The sequence below is a fragment of the Canis lupus genome, chromosome 15 (assembly GCF_011100685.1).
Source record: "Canis lupus familiaris isolate Mischka breed German Shepherd chromosome 15, alternate assembly UU_Cfam_GSD_1.0, whole genome shotgun sequence".
Classification (NCBI taxonomy): Eukaryota; Metazoa; Chordata; class Mammalia; order Carnivora; family Canidae; genus Canis; species Canis lupus.
This window is the reverse complement of record NC_049236.1, coordinates 46279520-46296782: the sequence shown is the minus strand read 5'-3', so window position 1 is coordinate 46296782 and position 17263 is coordinate 46279520.

Sequence of the window (17263 nt, the reverse complement as noted above, 5' to 3'; positions counted from 1 at the left end):
TCAGGCTGATTTAAGTGACATTTCTGAAATATCAACTTACAGTCTAAAAGAAATTTGAGAAACCTCTAATAACTTTACTAAGTAACATCCAAATTTAGATAATTCAGAAGTTTTGGCAGAGAAGGTATTTTTGGTAAGGAAGAAGATTTTGTGCGTAACAAAAAATATGAGAAAGGAAAACTTTTTATACTGAGATAAATTATTTTAGGATTTAAACAAAGATAATATGTCATTCATTTGTATATTAGATGCTAGACTATGGTGATCCCCATAGAAAGAAGGCTTTGACTTATATGAGGTAAAGAGAATTCATGGGAGGATTTTGGTCTACTGTGGTGGAATAGTTTTCTTTTCTTTTTTTTCTTTTCTTTTCTTTTCTTTTCTTTTCTTCTTTTCCTTTCTTTTCTTTCTTTTCTTTTCTTTCTTTTCTTTCTTTCTTTTTCTTTCTTTCTTTTTCTTTCTTCTTTCTTTATTCTTCTTCTTTTTTTTAAGATTTTATTTATGTATTTGACAGAGCACAAGCACATTTGGCAGGGAGAGGGGGAAGCAGGCTGCCTGTGCAGTAGGGAGCCTGATGTGGGACTCGATCCCCAGGACCCTGGAATCATGACCTGAGCTGAAGACAGGCACTTAAACTGACTGAACTACCCAGGTGCCCAGGAGAGTTTTCTTCTTCAAATAGGAGAGCTCTCTATGGAATAATTTCAAGCTGTGAATTACGCTTGTGTAAAGTCATGTAAAGCACAAATCCTATGGGGCTATGGGGGTGGGGTAAGAATTAATAGCTAGGATATGGAGGTAGGGTAAGAATTAATACCTCTCCTGCACTGTAGAACCAGTATTCTGTACATGCATAGCTATGACTGGAGTCCCACCAGGCTTGGGCCAGTGTAATCAGAGCTTTTATTTATGAATCATCTTCACTATGTAGAGGTAGAATGAGAATTTTTTTGTTGCTATTGTGTAAATCCTATGATCTGTGCTTTCAAATTTTCTCATTTGGAAAGGGAAAACAGGAGAGCAGGGTCTTTGTTTTTTTCCTTCCTACTTGATTCTCTCCCTGGAACTCTAGGTTAGGATATAAAAGTCAGGCAGCTGCCCTAGAACTAATTTTTTCAACTCCCCGAATCTCAGGGACCCTAGTTTTATAATCCGTGTCCTCAGGAAGGAAGACTTCTGTGGCAAAAGTATCTTGTTTGATTTATTTTCTATTGCTGCCATAGCAAACAACCACAAACATAGTGGCTATACAGTTCTGAGGCAGGAACCTCAAAGAGCTAAAACCCGGGAGTTGGCAGGGTAACTAACATTCCTTAGACTCTAGGGAGAATGTCTTTCCTTGCTCATTCAAGTCATTGGCAGAATTCAGCTCCTTGAAGTTGTAGGACTAATGCTCCTGTCCCTGCTAGCCATCAGCTGAGGGCTGTTCACAATTTCTAGAGGATGTCAACATCCTTGGTTTGTGGTCTTCTTCCTCTACCTTCAAAGCCATTAGCAGTAAGTTGAGTTCCTTTTTTAGAGTCACCTCTTTTTTCTTCATCTTTTACTTTGATTTATTTAAAGATTTTATTTATTTACTTGAGAGAAAGAGAGAGCACATGAGTGGGGGCATAGGGGCAGAGGGAGAGGAACGAGCCGACTCTCTGCTGAGCAGGGAGCCCAAGATGGGGCTCGATCCCAGGACCCCAGGATCATGACCTGAGCCAAAGGCAGATGCTTAACTGACAGCCACCCAGGGACCCCCATCTTATACTTTTAAACACCCATGTGATTAGATTGGTACTGCCCAAATAATTTAAAATAATCTCAAGATCCTTAATCACATTTGCAAAATTCCTTTTGCCATGCAAGGTAACATATTCATAATTTCTGGAAGTAGGACAAGAACACCTTTGGGGCCCATTATTCTGCATACCATACCTGGTGAGGTTAATAAATGGCCGGACACTGGAACAGTCTTCAACTTCTAGTCAGTCCAGAGCTGTCAGTTTTGTACATTGCATTTTGATATCCAGAGCTTTCTTTCCTATGCTGAATTTAGATCTTCTTACATCCACCAATAAATAAGTATTTGAGGACAATTCTTTCCTGATATAGAACCATATAGAAAAGGGGGATATGGAGATGAGGGAAAGTTTTTTTCTTCCAGAAATGACAGAAAACAACAGTGATTTGAACATGTTTAAATGGTAATGAGGGGGAACCAGTTGAGAAGAAGATTAGAAGTAATTCTCCCACACTTATCTTTTCTTCCCTTCTGCCAGAGTAAAAGACTTGTGGTTAGGCACAAGGCCACTGAGCTAGAAAGCACATTTCTCAAACTCCTTGGAGCTAAAGTTCTGAAGAGTTATTAGGTTCCTCCAGTGATGCATTCTCTGTTGTGTTGAAGGCAGAATGAGGTGTCCAGCATGGCTTGGTCTTCTAGCAGCAGTCTAGGGTTCATAGTGAAGAAACGAGGCAGTGACAGTCTCTTGATTTGATTCTCTAAACTCTGTCATTGGCCACCAGCTCTTCTACCACCTAGTTATGCTCTCTGGGAAAGCCTAGAGGCTGTTTCCTTTACCAAGCCTTGGGTAAGGGAGCAAAAGGGCATGGCATCTCTGTGTGACTCTCTTGACATCCAGAGAAGACAGTGGGAAATGCCTCAAAAATTGCATTTTCTGATTACAGTGGGAAAGCGGAATTTCAGAGAGGTAGAGGCTAGGTGGTAGATCCTAACAAAGACATGTTTGGTGTGGTCAGTACAATGAATCAATGAGAATAGTAATAGGGGTGTTCTGGAATAAATGGGCAGCCTACCCAGGTTCTGTTTTACACAGAGGGAATACTTTGAGGCCAGCTGGGAAGAAACTAGACATCACTGTTTGGATTCATGACTTCATAGCAGGTTCCCAGAACTAAAGCAGTGTGTAGACCTGAAGCCCCTTAACAGAGGTGGGGGCTGCATGCCTCAGAAAAAACCCGGTAAGACAGCTATTAGTTTATAGGGCAAATTTCCTCCACAGAGTGGGAAAGAGCTTTCTCCAGAGTAACCTGCAGCTATTTACCCAGGGGACTGTGCGTGGAGGAAAGGGAAATACCCAGAACTTCTTGCAACTATGACATACTGACTCTTAATTTCACACTGATCCCCAGAGACCCCAAACACTACAAAAGTCCACCAAAGTAGGTGCTTATGGATGTCAGGCTTTACATGAAGTCTTGCCCCAAATTTAGCTAACAGTGAGTCTAGTGGAATTGCAGATCCATACTATGTTTATTATTAGAGTTATAGAATATATGGTGAGAATGCACACACATATACTTGATAACTAACAAAGAACCATTCTGGTTCCCTGTCTGGAATGAGAACTATTATGAAAAGAAAAACCATCTAGAGTCTCTGGAACTCTTTCCACACAATACACTAGTATTAATTGGTAAGTGATACTTCAGAAGGGATTGTAGAAATTACCACTGCCACAAAAACCTACATAAAATGTTTCTGTGTGATCAGAGCAAAAACCTGAAGGGCTTGGAAAATGATAGGCTATTGCAGACCTAATCAGATTGTGATGTTCATTAGCTATAGTTTTAGATGTATATTGACTGGAACAAGTCACCATCCTAGCACCTGACATGCAACCAGTGACTTGGCAAATACATTATTTTCCAACCAAATCAGGAGCAGTTTGCATTTATATAGCTGAGACAGAGGTTTAGCTTTTATTGAATTCTATGAAACATCAGTTTTCTTTTTATATTGATTATTGCCATGTTAATTGAACCTAGTGAGCAGGGAGGAGGAAGGAAGGAGAAGGAAGGAGATAAACTGTGATAGTTTAGGGCCTGCCACTTTGATGAAGTTTTGAGGAGTTCCACGATTTGGGGCATATTAGGAAATTCCTTCTACGGAGAGACAAGTGGCAGTACCTTGCACCGGCCACCACAAAGAAAGAGGCACAGTGTATGACGAAGTTTTCTGGATTTTGGTGACAACCTATACCACATTTGGGCATGCTGCGCCACTCCATTCATGAGATAACCCAACAGCTTCCAGTTTTAAGTGGGTCCTGGAACAAGAATGAGCTCTGCAACAGGTCTAGGCTGATATGCCTGTTGGGCCTTATGGGATAGCAGATATAATGGCATTAGCAGTGTCTGGCAGCAGAGTTGCTGTTTGGAGACTTTGGCAAGCCCCAGATTAGACAGTGTTTTGGAGGAGTTCATGCTATAACTGTCACTCATTTGAAAAGCAGTTCTTAAATTGTTACTAAGTCCTGATGGAAACTCAACATTTGACTGGTACTCCAAGTGACTAACAACCTAATCCACACATCACAACCAGCTATTATCTGGGGCACCTGGCTGGCTCAGTCGGTTAGGTGTCTGCCTTCAGTTCAGGTCATGTTCCTAGGGTCCTAGGATTGAGCCTCCTATCGGGATCCTTGCTCAGCAAGGAGTCTCCTCCTCCCTCTGCCTCTCCTCCCTGCTCGTGCATGCTCTCTCTCTGAAATAAATAAATAAAATCTTCAACAAACAAGCATCCAGCTATTATCTCATCACTGAACCATAATGCTGGGTATGTGCAATAGCATTCAATTATAAAACAGAAGTGGCACTCACAAAACCTGGCCCTAGCAGGTCCACAAGGCACCAATGAACTGTACAAGCAAAAGGCTCAGACTTCTGTTCAGACTTATTCCCACGTACAACCTAAAGTATTAGTCACTGCAGGTGCTTTACATGTAAGATGTGGGTAGTTGGGAAAGAGCAAAGAAATAGTTACATAACACAGTTGCTACAATCCTCCAAGTTGAGGATTTCGGAAACTGATTCTGGTAGTGGTTCAGAAGAAATAAGAGGAGGATGTGTACCCAAGTGGACTGTCCCATCAGGGTGCACCAATAGTTTGTGATATTGCTGCTCTTCATCACTCACAGCAGCCCTAAATTAATTAGTGTGGTGCTGACACATATCCAGTTTAAATCTCCTCCTAGGACCCTAAAACATTACATTTTGCTGTCCCCCTTACAGGAGGGCTCATGTGGTTTTGGCTAACAGCTTATGAGGGACAGTCATGCGTGTCACTTCCAGGCTGAAATATTTCATTGCTGGGATAAGACCCTCTGGCACTCTGTTCCTTTACTTCCACAAATCTTGCTAGAATATTTCTGGATAACTGAAACCTGGATTCGATGGGGCCACACTAAATGAAATCAAGGTACTAAAATTCCCTTGGCATAATGTGGAGGGAAGAATCTAAAGAATTTGGGACTACAGGCGCTAGAGTGGATTTTTCATGTGTAGTCCATTCAGTCCCCTACCCTCTAACTTTGTCATCCTCAGAAGGGGCCTAAGGTAAAGACATTGGTAAAAGAAGTACCACACTCTTTGAAAAATGCTTTCATGGCTATCATCTGTAATTGTAGCTGCTAACTGGGAAATAGTACAGTTAACATAGGTTTCCTAATTTCACCGAGGGAAGAGGGATCCAGACATGATATAAATGAAGTAGCAGTACTTAATGATGAGAGGAAAAGCGATTACAGTTAGCATAAAAGGCAGCGGGTCTGATACAGAAATGCATGGCTTCAGGGTTGCTTACTGATGATGAAGTTTTAGAATGTTGGTGAGGTCCGGAGCTGAAGGCCAAGAAAGAATTTTTGAGACGTCTGGTGCAAAAAGATGATTTTTTTCATGGAGCTGGAACAAACAATTCCAAAATTTGTATGGAGCCAGAAAAGACCTCAAATAGCCAAAAGAGTGCTGAAAAAGAAAACAAAAGCTGGAAGCATCACAATTCTGGACTTTAAGCTCTATTACAAAGCTGTAATCATCAAGACAGTATACTACTGGCACAAAAACAGACACATAGATCCAAGGAACAGAATAGAGAACCCAGAAATGGACCCTAACCTCAATGGTCAACTGATCTTCAACAAAGCAGGAAAGAATATCCAATAGAAAAAAGACAGTCTCTTCAACAAATGGTGTTGGGAAAATTGGACAGCCACATGTAGAAGAATGAAATTGCACCACTTTTTCACACCATACACCAAAAATAAACAGAAAATGGATAAAAGACCTAAATGAGACAGGAATCTATCAAAATCCTAGAGGAGAATGCAGGCAGCAACCTCTTTGACCTTGGCCACAGCAACTTCTTGCTAATCATGTCTCCAAAGGCAAAAGAAACAAAAGCAAAAATGAACTACTGGGATTTTATCAAGATAAAAAGTGTTGCACAGCAAAGGAAATGATCAACAAAACTAATAGGCCACATATGGAATAGGAGAAGATATTTGCAAATGTCTTATCAGATAAAGGGCTAGAATCCAAAATCTATAAAGAATTTATCAAACTCAACACCCAAAACCCAAAAAATCCAGTCAAGAAATGGGCAGAAGACATGAACAAACATTTCTCCAAAGAAAACATACAAACAGGCAACAGACACATGAGAAAGTACTCAACATCAGTCAGCATCAGACCAGATTTTTTTAAAAGATTTTATTTCTTTGAGAGAGATGGAGATAGAGAGATAGTGAGAGAGAGAATGAGTGGGAAGAGAGGGAGAAGCAGGCTCTCTGCTGAGTAAGAAGCCTAATGAAGAGCTCAATCCCAGGACCCTGAGATCACATCCTGAGCCAAAGGCAGAAGCTGAACCGACTGGCACCCAGGCACCCCCAGACCAGTTTTAACTTAACCCTGACCCACACCTGCACAGATGGACCAACAGTTACCTTTACCTCATTATAGTACTAAAATCTCTGCCCAAGGAGCAGCTTTTGCCTCCTTCACATAATACATTGTATGTGTAGGCATGTTTCCTTAAGGCACATGCCCTACTCTACGTCTACCTCTTTATATGATACAAGGCTCCCCTGTCTAAATATTCATCCTAACCCAAAATAAAAGGAACACATTCACCCTTACTTGAGGAGTCGTGGCTTTGAAGTTATTCCTCATGATCTTCTCTGCTGCAAATAAAGTTTACTTTGTATGATAACTCCACTTGGTGAGTTTCTGTCCGTGACTCATCAAAGCGTGAATTCAAGTAAGTTTGGTTACAGTGGGAGTCTTTGGACTGTTAAGAACTGTGAAGGGTATGAGATTTTTACTCTGTTTGCAAACTAACAGATGAGCCTGCCATAGTTATCAATGCCAATAGAAGATATGAGACCTTGTGATCAGAGACAAAGGACTTTTTTACTCATAGCACACAGTGTGAGTTTCACGTCTGCATTGGTTCCCTTGCCTTCCAAGTCCTATGGGTGAGGTGTCAAGATCCAAGTAGATGCTGTGAACATAGTGGGTTTACATCATAATTGAGGAACTCTAAACTTAGAAAACCCCAATCTTTTATAATGACCTGTCCAACTTTTTGCCTGGGGGGAGAACTTGTCTTTATTATCCTGGTCACGAAACAAATGTGCTCTTTGCTCTAGAAGGATATATTATTTCTACTTTCCAAGGCTGTTTGCCAGATAAATTCTTGAAAAGATAGTTCAGAACAAAAGCTGATAGGAAGCAGTCAAAAATGTTATGAATGAATTGTCCCCTAATAAAGATTAAACTAGATAACTAGACCTACTTGATTTGTAGCACCAAAAAATTATACATTTGGTGAACATAGTCCTGGTTTGAGTCAACCTGACAGAATTACTTGCTTTCCATCCCCAAGACAGCTGTTAGACCTAGAGCTTTTAGTAAAGGCAGGGCCGTATACCCTTGAGGAAGATCTGAGATAATATTGAAGGTACATTCCACGAATCTTGTCTCAGGTTTATCAAGGAAAGCATGCAAAAGGTGAAGGGAAACAGCCACATCTTTTGTTGTCATTAGACAATTATTTTGATTTAATTTCTGATAGATTACTGGTCATATGATTCAGTCAGGGTCACACATGGTCAAATAGGTTGGTGTTTTGAGGAGAGTTTGATAGAGGGATTGTTTACAAAAGTTTGGACAAGGAGTATGGAAACTTCTTGGGGTGGTGCAGTAACAGGGCAAAGAGGAGGAAATCGTTGCAGGAATCCGAAGATAGACTGTGAAGAATAGGTCATCTAAAAAAAGCCATGATCTTCTGTGGAGGGATGACTTCATCAAGAGGTGCTGAAACAATGCTCAACCTCACTCTCCTCTGTTTCTCTGATCTTCATTCATGTCCTCTGTTGGCCAAGCTGGAAGCCAGAGGTCAGGGAAGCCTGTTGATATAGTCCAAACAAACCAGACTCCCTGGGCACAGAACACAGCAGAGAAGGACAGAGGATGGATTTAGAATGACAAATGGAAGAAATCCAACCCAACATAATGAAACAGTATTAGAAATAATACTTAAGCTTAAAATATTCTGACTCCTCAATGCTTCCATTGCTGGCTAACTTTTTTACTACGAGAGGGAATGAGCTGGAAATTAGATGTTTGGGACCTAAATCTGCCTAAATTTATATGATAAACAGTATTGTTTATTTTATTCCATACCTATATAAATATTAATGATTTACACCATTTTACTTGCTAGTGTCCTTCTGAAACTGGGTGATACTTTACCATCATCACTCCTATTTTACTCACAGACAGTATGACCCATTATGATTTTTGAATATGCCCTCATTTTTATGTGACCAGTGAGCTGGCCCACTGCAGATTTGACCCAATTATTTCAACCATTTTCACGTTTGATTCTCATCAATATGGGGTGAACTGTGTGGCCATCTACACTGATTATGAAGGGGCTTGTGGTGACGGGATTAGAGGTGCCACAGCCTGGTCATTCTGCACAGGAACATTCTTCTCAAGAATCAGTCTAAAAAAATCAGCAGAAGGGAAGATGCTGAGCCTTTCAAATTCTTTTCCATTTGACTTTTCAGCTACACTGTCACCTGCATTTTTAAGCTAATACAGTAGGACAGGTGTCCTGAAATAAGTGTCCTGCATCTTTGGAAAGAGCAAATGGAGGACAATATCCAGATCTGAAGTTTACAGCCACACTGAACTGACCATACTAGTTAACCTCAGGGAATCCTCAAATTGCACAACATATATTTTCTGAAAGAGGTGAAGTAAGGCAGTGAGAGCAAACTTTGAAACTGAAGACTAGTAAAATTTTATGCAAAAAAAAAGTGAATCTTGGTGGTCCAGTTTTCTTTCTACTTATAATTAATCCTTACAATTTCTAATAATGATCTATTACCATATACCATGTTAGCTGTACTATTGTCATCTCTCATGGTCCTAAAAAATTTCAGCTTTAAAAGGAGACTGTGGTCTCTTAATGAGATTATTTTATTTTATTATTATTTTTTAGAGATTTATTTATTTATTCATTAAAGACACAGAAAGAGACAGAGACATAGAAAGATGGAGAAGCAGGCTCCTCACAGGAGCCTGATTCAGGACTCGATTCCCTGACCCGGGATCACACCCTGAACCTAAGGCAGACACTCAACCGTTGAGCCACCGAGGTGTCCCTTATTCAGATTATTTTAAATTTGGGAGATTGTGTGTGTATGTGTGTGTAGTTACAAATTCTTGTATCTAGTGGGGTTTTGTTTTTATTTTTCCCCGAAGATGGTTTATAAAGCTAGACGCTTTCTTATTATGGAAGCCTATTGGTATGAACTAATATTTCTAACATTATTTATTATAAATATATATTATATATTATGTATATTTTATATGTAATTATATTTATTTATTTTAAAAGATTATTTGAGGGAGAGAGCACGGAGGGGGGAAGGGGAGGGGCAGAGGGAGAGGGAGAAGCAGACTCTTTCAGAGCAGCGAGCCCAAAGTGGGCCTCAGTCCTAGGACCCTGAGATCATAACCTGAGCTGAAGGCAGATACTTAATCGACTGAACCACCCAGGTGCTCCTGTATAACTATATTTAAATTAGTTGTATTATATGTAAAATTATATAGTAATACATATCATATATGATATATATTATATACATACATATTATAATAAAATTTATTGTTGGGGGCCACATAATTCAGTTTATTACAGATTTAAAGAAAAAGATTTCCTTAGTCTTAACTAACAACTCTTTCTTCAAGAAAAGGTTAGGAATCTTATTTTTTTCTTAAGATTTTATTTATTTATTTGACAGAGCATAAGAATGCAGAGCAGCAGACAGTGGGAGAGAGAGAGGCAGGTTCCTGAATGAGCAGAGAGCCTGATGCGGGGATCGACGCAGGGCTTGATGTGGGGCTCTATCCCAGGACCTTGAGATCATGACCTGAGCTGAAGGCAGATGCTTAACCAAGTCACCCAGGTGCTCCAAATGTTAGGAATCTTACAACTCATCACTTTGCTATTTTCATCACTTTTTTCTTTTACTTTTGCCTAATAGGAACCCATTACCCATGCTTCTCAAGCTTTTTTTTTTTTTATCACAATACCCCTCGTAGTGAAGAGTGGACGTGTCCTTCCCACAAGTCTGAAATAGCACCTGAAGGTACTGCAGGAAGAAATTTCTGTCATTTTACATTTTTTATAAGTTTTTATTTAAATTCCAGTTAGTTAATAGACAGTATAGTATTAGTTTCAGACATACAATATTGTGATTCAGTACTTCCAAACACACCCAGTGCTTATCACAAGTGCCCTCCTTAGTCTCCACCACCTATTTCACTCAACCCTTCACCCACCTCCCCTCTGGTGACCATCAGTTTGCTCTCCGTTGTTAAGAGTGTTTCTTGGTTTGTCTCTCCCCCCACCCCTACCCTTTGCTTGTTTATTTTGTTTCTTAAATTCCACATATGAGTGAAATCATATGGTATTTGTCTTTCTCTGACTGGCTTATTTTGCTTAGAATAATCCTCTCTAGCTCTATTCATGTTGTAAATGGCAAGATTTCACTTTTTAAAAATCTCATTTCAGGTTTTATTTGAAGAATTTATTGAAACTGCAATCTGGTTATATATGTGTGTGTATATATATATATGTACATGCATATATGCATACATATATACACACACATATAGGGTATAGAAAATTAAATATGTCAGCACATATAATTTAAATTCCTGTATCAGTAAATGTGGTAAAATTTTTGCCATTTTTTTCTTGTGGCTTTGAATATACCCCAAGACATTGCCACTTATTTTATGGACCAAGTTTGAGATGCACTGGGCATGCAGATTTCCTAAACATCTTCAGTCACCCAACAAATATTTACCTATTATTATTTGCCACTGAACTAAGCACTTCAGTTACTATGGGGAATGTTGGCATCTTGATTTCTGCTTCTGCACCTTCGCCTTTGTGGAACCCTTGGTTAGAATGACCAACTCTCTTTCTTTCCACCTGTTCAAAGCCTGTCTGTGGATCTATCTTTCCATTACACCTCACTCTGATTTCTTACAGTTCTGAGAAGACAATTTCTCTCTTGGATTAGGACAGCAGCCCTCCCTCAGACACCCAGCAGTAAATTGGCTGAGTAGGGGGGGATATAAATTTCAAGGCCTCTTCCTAAAATTAGTGCTGATATGTAAGTTAACATCCCAGCATAGGATGTTTCTTATGCCAGGTAGGCTGAATTTCCCAAATCAGTTGAGTAATTTCTGCCCCTTTCATCACTTCTGTAAATATGCAAGGTGGAAGAGGATTTATGTCTTTTTCCTGGAGCACAACATGGTGTGGCTGGCTATGTTCCTCATAAGCAGCTGGATGGCAAGAACTTGGGGGTGCTGGGTGCATTCTGTTTTCCTTGTGCTGTTTCTTTGCGTCTGCTCTGTGTGATGTAGTCCTGGTTGTCCTCAACAAGGGCTGTTTGGGCATTTATTCTTATAAAGACTTATTAGAACTACCCTACGATTCAGCAATCACACTACTTGGTATTTACCCCAAAAATACAAAAATACTAATTCAAAGGGATACATGCAAGATGTTTATAGTAGCATTATCTATAGTACCCAAATTATGGAACCAGCCCAAGTGATTGATGAGTGGATAAAGAAGATGTGGTGTATATATAAACAATAGAATATTACTGAACCATAAAAAAAGAATGAAATCTTGCCATTTGCAACAACATGGTTGGAGCTAGAGAGTATAATGTTAAGCAAAATAAGTCAATTAGAGAAAGACAAATACCATATGATTTCACTCATATGTGGAATTTAAGACGCAAGAAAAATGATCATAGCAGAAATAAAGAGAGAGGCAAACCGAGAAATAGAGTCTTAATTATAGAGAACAAACTGATGATTACCAGAGAAGAGGTGAAGGAGGGGATGGTTTGAACAGATGTTGGGGATTAAGGAGGGCACTTGTGATGAGCACAGGGTGATATATGGACGTGTTGAATCACTGTATTGTACACCTGAAACTAATATTATACTATCTGTTAACTAACTGTAATTTAAATAAAAACTTAAAGGCTAAGACTGTATTTTACCACTCACTTTTTTCTACTATGCATGGTCAGTGCTTTATAATAGACTCAATATATAATAGTTGCTGTTGATAATGAAATTTTGGAAGGAAACAGTGAACTTCGAAGCCATTGTTCCATTTTGTTTTGACCTTTCTTTGTGGTAGAAGGTTCTTGAGTCTGAAGTAGTATCAGTAGCAATTTATGTGATTAGATCAATTGTGGGTTTTATTTTGATTATGCTAAACCAGATGAACTTGAGAGTGAACACAGCTTTTCTCTTGCTACAGGTAAGAAATTAAAATAGCTTTTACCATATTTACTGTAGTGGATGATCAAGAGTGCAGGGACTTTATGGAATAGAAAAAAAAGAGATCTGTACCAGGAGTCAGAGCTTTTTGCCAGATGTGTGTTTTATAGGTCATTATTTTGTGTCTCTGCTACTTGTGAAATGGGAAAGGAGGTAGTAAAATATGGCATAGTGGTTTTTAAGAACTTAAAAAAAATGGTAAGTTTTGTTGAAATGCAATCTTGGGGGAAAGCCCATCAAATAATGACATTCAGATAAAGCTACTGGGGCTCCTTGAAACACAGGAAGCCACTGGTGTAGTACAAAGAGTCCTCCTTGGAGCCAGACCAATCTTACTACTTCTGCACTCTGGGACCCACAGTAAAGATATAATCTCTCTCGGCCTCAATTTCCTTATTTGTAAAGTGGAAATGAAGGAAAACGACCTCAGAGGGTTGACATTAAATGAGTTAACACATGCAAAGCTCTTAGCAGAGAGCCTGTTATAAGTACTTCCTTATGCAGTAGACATCTCAGAGCTGCTTTGTTCAAAATAGTCTATTTTCCACTGACAACTGCTCCTTCCTTCTCCATCCACATGGTACAGCAGAAGCAACAATATTAATAACATGACCTCGTCTGCTGGGCAATGAGTCCTTTCTCACCGTGTCTTGGACTAGGCACTAAGAGATAGAGCTTGGGGAGTCTGTCCAGTTAACACATTTGAAGAAGCTGTAAAAAATGAAACTCGGGAGTTGTCAGCAGTTAGCACAGGTTTCCTGCAGGGGAAAAAATCAGTCTGTGGGGAGTCAGATAAAGAAACAGGAAAGTGGCGAGCACCAAGAGAGGCAAGACACTGAGAGAGGTGATGGTGTTGGAATTACTGTTTTCAAGTATTCAAGGTATATTAGATTATACCTAATCTCATTCCTGTCTTCATTTCCTTGAGGAATCCTAGGATCAATAAATTACTCTTTTCCCAAGCTAATGTGCTGGATGATGCTATGACTTCTTGTTAAGCTGGGAATTATGTTTCCCAGAATTATCTTCTAGGCACAGTTCTGAGTTAGAGTTGGCCAAAGGGGAGCTTCTAAGAGATATGGAATGTTGAAGAGAAGGGAAGACCATTATTCTCAGAAGAGCATCCTGGTCAGTGTCAGACATAGGGGTTCCCTCGTTCCCATCTTACTTTTACTCTCCTCCATACTCTCTGGTTTCCACTTGCTAGCCCTGCTCACCCAAAACAGGCTTAGTTCTTTCCTATTCCCTTATGTGGACACTTGACTGCAGGCCCACAGAGGTTATAGCTCCACAGAGGGAATAGTTTCCCCCTTCATGATCCCACTGAAACAGCTGGGTATAGTTGTTTCTCAGATTTTCCTGCAAGCTCCAACTTACTTACTCATGCCAGGGGTTTTTGAGAACTAGTTAATGACTTTCTCAAATCCTTCGACCTTCACTTCCTCAGCTGCTCCCACATTTGTGTGTGGTCTATTTCCTATAATAAATCTCTTATTCTCATAATACTCTAGTAACTGCTTCTTTGATTGAAGCCTGATTGCTATAGCCAGCCTATTTTTCTTCCTTTAGATATAAACCAAATGGATACATTTTTTTTTTTTTTAGATTTTTCACATTCCTTAAACAGCCTTCCTGCCTCTCCCTGAGAATAAAGAGAAATATCAAGGTAACACTTTTGAAAAAAATATAGGTTTTGGAGCAAAAAACCCCATTTTTAAAAAGATTTTATTTATTCACAAGAGACACACGCAGAGGGAGAGAGAGAGGCAGAGACATAGGCAGAGGGTGAAGCAGGCTCCATGCAGGGAGCCCGAAGTGGGCCTTGATTCTGGGACTCTGGAATCATGTCCTGAGCCGAAGGTGTGCCAAGTCATGCCAATCAGGGCTTTGGTCAAGTATCTGTCTACCTTTTAGGTTAATGTCAATGTGTTGATGCTATGTTTGCTGACATCTGGTGGCTTATGTCCTAACTGCCCTTATAGGGACAAATGTCTTGTGATTAATTGTCTTATTTTAAGATGTTTTGCCAATGTCATTTCTGGGAAGGCTGCAAAACAGAATGCTAGTGTGATCCTGTCTAAGCTGCAAAATGGAATATTAGTAGCTGTCCCTACTCCATATCTTCTTGTTAGAGACCCTGGCCCTGACCCTTACTGTCCAACTAACACCAGGGCCTAAGACAAAGATAATGTATCTTTTTTTTTAAAGATTTTATTTATTTATTCATGAGACACACAGAGAGAGAGAGAGAGAGAGAAAGAGAGAGAGGCAGAGACGTAGGCAGAGGGAGAAGCAGGCTCCTTGCATGGAGCCAGATTTGGGACTGGATCTCAGGACCCTGGGATCATGCCCCAAGCCAAAGGCAGATAGATGCTCAACTGCTGAGCCACCCAGGGGCCCCAGAGAGGACATACCTTGAACATGGAATTAGTAACAGTGACCTCTCCTTTATCACTGTGGATTCAACCAGAAAAGCAGAAACACTAGGACACACACACACACACACACACACACAATTTGTTACAAAAATTGTGGAGCTGGTTTGACAGTTTTTGTAAGGCTGTTGTCTTTGTGTCTGAGGCTGGAGCTCTAAGTTCCAATCTTCTTAAGCCTTTAGATATTTTCTCTGCAGTATTCCAGGAAAGTTCTTCAGGCAGAGGGAGACTAAACTCTTTTTATTTTTATTTTATTTTTATTTTTTTTATGATAGTCACACACAGAGAGAGATAAAGAGAGGCAGGCAGAGGGAGAAGCAGGCTCCATGCACCGGGAGCCCGACGTGGGATTCGATCCCGGGTCTCCAGGATCACACCCTGGTCCAAAGGCAGGCACCAAACCGCTGCGCCACCCAGGGATCCCTAAACTCTTTAAGCACAGTTGGGAGAACTACTTTTTTTGGTAAAGAAGGCTCCACAGAATATAGGTGTTCCAGCTACCCTGCTTCATTGGAAACTGCCCATATGTCTCCATTTCAGTTTTCTAAGGTCCTACTTAGTCATTTAGGGCATGTTAACATATCCCTTCTAGGGTGAAAAACAAGTTGTTGCATCTGGCCTGTGTCAGTTTTCTATTGTGGGTAACAAATCACCAGAAAGTGGCTTACACTAACCCACATTGATTATCTCACACTTTTGATAGGTCAGATGGCTGGATTCTCTGCTCAGGTATGCACTGGGCTGAAATCAAGGTGTCTGCTAGCACTTCAGTTGTTATCTGGGCTGGGCCATTTGCTGCTCTCTTCTTTTTGGAAGCTTTTCTGGATATCCTCCTTTGTTAGTGGCCACATGTGGGAGAGTGTGCTGCTAGAACTTTTAAAAGTTCTTCAAAGTAAATGCAAATAAATTAGATGTGGGAGGCAGAGAGTTGAGAGGAGGAGTAATATACACCTAGGGGGGCCAATGAAGGGATTTCAATAAAATCATCTCTAAGATGATGTGGGCTATTGGTACAGGCAGGACACGTTTAATAAAAAGCTAGTAAAATTAACTATATAAAAACTTTTTTGGTAGCAAGTTATTGAAGTCTAATTTCTTTTTCTCAAAGCAAAAAAAAATTGTTGATGTAGTTGGAAAGTTCTGGAGTTCAGCTAACTTCAAATGTGGCTGGATCCAGAGGTTCAAATGATTTTGCTTTTTTCCCAGCCCTCCTCTCATCTTTTGATCTTTAACCCTTAATTTATAACCCCTAACTCCTACTATGGACCTTAATTGTAGTAGAAAGAAGTATTTCTTGTTATTTCTTAATAACAGTTACAATTAATGATTGGCTTGGCTCCAGTCACTCGCCTGTTCCTGATTTGTGCTGTGAAGGAGGTATAGGATGGTCTAATTGGCCAGGTCTGGGCTCTGTACTTATTTTTGTAGCTGGGCTGGGGCGAGGCGGAGGGGGGAGTTGGTGGGAGGAGTGAAGTGGGATAGAGGGTGGCTCAGACTCTCCTGTACTGCATGGAATGACACAGCTATGACAAAGACGAATGTCCTTACCAGGTGAGTTGGGGGGGCTGGGCGATATTGGGCAAGCAGAAACAACCGATGTCCTCTACAGTTAGCAATTGACCGATTGTGGTCTTTAGCACTAGGCAAGGTCATGGTGTGGGATAGGAAGGGTAGAGAAGAAATAAGTGCCTCACCCACTTGAGTTACTTTTATTGAGCTTGGAACAGTGGCAATTCCAGATCATTTAGAAAACCTTAAGAGTATAATTTTTAGAGAAATGGGAATACCCTGAGGGAGTTATTTTGCTCATCTTCTTATACCCAGCTTCCCAGTTTCTGGTTCATGATGCTATTTCCCCCATTACCTTGGTGCAGTAAAAGAATTTTCTTTATCCTTTCTTTTTCCCTGGCCCTTTGGGGAGGGTCTGCAATAAGGCCTTGTCCTCTATTCCCTACCCTCAGGCCATCTGTCTGTCTATAGTCACAGCACACCTGCCCAGCCCTGCTTCTGCATTGTGCTCACCCACCCCAGAACACTCTCCCGGCCTTTCCTTTCACAGCTGAATCCAACATATCTGCTAAGACTCAGCTGGGGTCTAAGCTCCCATGTGAACACTTCCCTATTGTTCACCCTTATCTCTCTTTGGGTTCCCG